Genomic DNA, 4,217 nt, shown 5'->3' with positions numbered 1-4,217 from the left:
CCCTACTGTACTCTTTCACCACAACTTTCTCTCACTCTTTCTTCCTGTTTCTGTTGTACCAGTATTTCAAAAGGGCCAGCCTTGTCACACTCTGTGTTACGCTGAATCTCCCCGAGAACTACGTTAAGGGTACACGTGTCTGTGGAGTGCTCAGCCACTTGCACGTTAATTTCACAAGCTGGCTGTTCCGTTGATCGGATCAACTGGAACCCTCGTCGTCGTAACCGACGGAGTGCCATCCATCCATCTGTATTTGTTGTTATTGTTGTTGCAACTATGTTTTTGCTGTTATTATTTAGCTCCTGTCAACTCTCATAAAGCGACTTATGATTGAAGGCATTCTTGTTATAATCAGAGATTTTAAGTATATCTTAGATTGCATTATATAGTGTATTCTTTCTTTATTCAAAACAATACGGGAACATCTTTAGAGGCAAGTATGGCCGGTATTCTCTAACCGAGTGGTCAATGACCATGTAGAGCGCCGCTCATTGGTTCATAATGTTCATGATATTTCCTTTGTGATAATAGAGCAAAATAATTTGATTAACAGCAAATTGTGAAAGCAACTTCTATACCTCCGCGAACTTATAGTATTTTTCATTTATTCTTCTGCTCGTTTCAATAATATTAATATTTTGTAAAAGACAATTTTGATACCATTTTTGAAATAGAAGAAATAAGTCTCCAAGTAGGAATGTTAAGATCCAAAAGAATTGTAATCTGTACAACTGTATTTATTCAGACGAATGACACGCCATGTACTTATACAATTGTGGAATCAATTTCATGCTGATGTCTATCCAAAAGCTGCTTCTGGGTGGTTTCGTAACAGTCGGACATATGAAAATCAATTGCGTGTTACTGAATATGTTTATATATTAAAGATTTTGTTTTCAAGCTGTATTGGAGACCTACGTTATATGCACGAAAACATATTTAATTCTGTGACTTGTTTCATATTATGGGAAAACTGATGCTGTCTTGATATTCACGATTATTCAATAATAATTAAATATGATAAGAACACGTTTCTAGACAGGAAACATGATATTTTATTATATCAAATGAGCTTTAAGTATAGAAACATTTGTATTATATGAAAGTCTTTTAATAAATATACGTAAAATTAAATTTCTCAAACATGACTTCTTTCTTAGAGATATCATAATAGAGTTGGTAAAAGTCGTTTCATATACTAACTAAATTGGTGACACGATTTCTACTTGAAAAGAGAACCATATAAAAATTTAGAATTATACACTTATTTCATAATCTTCGTAAACTGTTCGTAGATTGAAAGAAGAATTGCATGAAAACTTCGCTTACTCAGATATCTACAAACGGACGAATTACAAACGATACATGTGTGTGTGTGTGTGTCGTGTTTGTGGAGGTTTGTGAATAGTTATATATGTTGTTGGACTCTTTCTTAAGCTCCAGATTTATATCATGAAATTTGTAAACAATGTTGTCGTTGGTTATTTTAGTTGAAATACTATTCTAACTTCTTTACACTCCATTACAGCAAGAACATTCTCTATAGATAATAAAAATATCGCATTTGACGACACGGATATACTATTAAACATATAAAATCATAATCCTCTCAATACATGCAATGATATTTCAATTCACCTTTGTTAATCATACCGTATTTTGTGTATAGTGAAAATCACATCACGCAGGCTTAATTGAATTTTCATGGCCCAAAACTTCATAGAGCTAAACAACCACTAACCCATAACAAAATGCGCATGCAATGTATAGGACAATATGTAGTACTATATTCTTAAGCTAAACTTACTAACTAAGCATTATATCTACTTAGAACTTTCTTGATGATATTTTAATGAAATACATTATTCCGTGTGTTTCAGTCAATGTTTAAAATAATTAAATATTTAGAACAAACTAGAAAACATGTAACATTTTTGTTATAAAGTTGGTGGATGGTGGTGAGCTAGCAGAATCGTTAGTATGCCGAACAAAATGCTTAGCTGTCATTACGTTCTGAGTTCAAATTTTGCCGAAGTCGACTTTGCCTTTCATCTTTTCAGGGTCGATGAAATAAGTTTCAGTTGAACACTGGGGTCACTGTAATTGACTAGCCCCTTATGCCATAATTTCAGGCCTTTTGGCCTGAAAGGATGCAAAAATGGTAAGCTGGCAGAATCGTTAGAGCATAAAAAAGACATACCTCGTGGTGTTTGTTCTGACGCTTTACATTCTAAGTACAAATCCCGCCGAGTTCACCTTTGCCTTTCACCCATTTGGAGTCGATTAGATAAAGTACCAGTCACGGTATCGACTAAATCCCTTCCTTCAAAATTGCTGGCCCTAAATTAGAAGCAATTATCAAGCTAGTGTTTGGAATGCAATTCAAAGAGAGATATTACATTAAATTATGAAAGATTGTTTTAAAATACCTATGAAAACTTTAACATGTGTGATTTCTATCACGAAATTAAAATCGATCTTCATCGGTGAGCATTGAAAGTGTTAATAACCTTCACTCATAATTCTTCTTTCGATATTGCTTGTCTAAAATATTTTATTAACAAAACTGCATCTCCCTGGTATCCGCTTTTTGTTGGTTGTTTTTATTGCTTGGGGTGGGATTGATCTGCAAATTGCAACAGATCAATTAATATTTTAACTGATAGATACTGATTAAAAATATAATATTAATGACTGGATAAATATGATAATGTTCTAAAGCCTTATAATGAATATATCTCGTTCAGATGGCACCAGATTTATTTTATTTTTAAATAACCCACCCCTCTTTATTTCTCCCACACTCCCTTTACCTCTCTTGCTCCATTTCTCTATCTATCTATTTATCTATCTATCCATATCTCTCTATCTCTATCTCTTCTGTCTTTTTTTAACAAACACAAATTCTATTTATTTGCTTATTGATTTGATCATTAACAGGTACAGTATGTGTACTCTTCCGCTGACGAGTCTAAATGAAGGTAAAATGTCCTGAGTTGTCTTCCATTCTTGCTATTTCATATTTTAACAACATCCCTCATTCTCTTCTTTTTGAATCTTTCTCCCTTCAAAACTCTCTTTTTCTCTCCCGTTCATCATTTTTACTACCTTCCTTCTCTTTCTTTCATCCTCTCTTCAACAACAAATACACAATTCTATAAATCAACTTTTCAGCAGATTATACTTCTGCTGACTATCTAACACTAGGATTAAACGTCTCAAGCTATCTCCCGTATTAGCCAATGTTAAACATAATATTAGTTACAGACTAACATTATTTTGATCTTTACACCGCATACTTGATCTAATAACCTTTTCTTTTAATAACATTCAGCACATTAAAAATCTTTTCATCCACTTAGCTAAAATATTAACATTAACTTCAGATACTGAGATCTTTCAGTCTAAACGTTCCTATAATAGATATGGATACAGCCACTAGCTACAGACAAACTAGTGAAAAATGTAAAATGAATAGATAATTTATATTTTACTTTTGTTTTGGTGCGTCAGGTGGAAAAGAAAAATATATCTCGAGCGAATTTAACTTTGATTAAAATACTTCAATGAAAAAGTTGTTTTTTTTTCGTTTTTTTTTTTTAACCTCAGGTTAATCCTGACTGAAAAGATCTATAATCAAAGGCATACCAGAGTCTACGGTATTTAGTGTATATCTTTGTAATTTAAGTCGATAATGAAAGATTTAAGCGAAAATAGGCTGCTATTTCTAGTGGATCTACACCATTTCTAACTCGCCAAAAAGATTCTTCGTTGACTCGCCGGAAATGAACTAGTTATAGAGGACGTCGTTTGAACTAAAGGCGTTCTTTCACTCTTTGGAATTAAACTCGATATTCTCTGTCACGTAGTTTTATGTCTTTCAACGACGAAAAGCAACATCATACTGGGATTAAAGGGATGTATATCAGGGACCGTAATTACCGTTAAGTATTTTTGCTTAATGAACCAGTTTTATCTATCACCATTTTTTACTGCCAATAGTTTCCCCGTTTAGGCTGGAGTTCATTTTGCATTAAGCAGTAAATATAATTTTCAAGGTATGTGAGAATACATGTATGCACGCACACGCATACAGACATCGCACACATGCACTCACACATCGCACACATGCACATACACATCGCACACATACGCACACACATATACATATATATGTGTATATATATATATATATATATATATATATATATATATAT

The sequence above is a fragment of the Octopus bimaculoides genome, chromosome 3 (genome assembly GCF_001194135.2).
Source record: "Octopus bimaculoides isolate UCB-OBI-ISO-001 chromosome 3, ASM119413v2, whole genome shotgun sequence".
In the NCBI taxonomy this organism is placed as follows: Eukaryota; Metazoa; Mollusca; class Cephalopoda; order Octopoda; family Octopodidae; genus Octopus; species Octopus bimaculoides.
Note: the sequence above shows the minus strand (reverse complement) of the source record.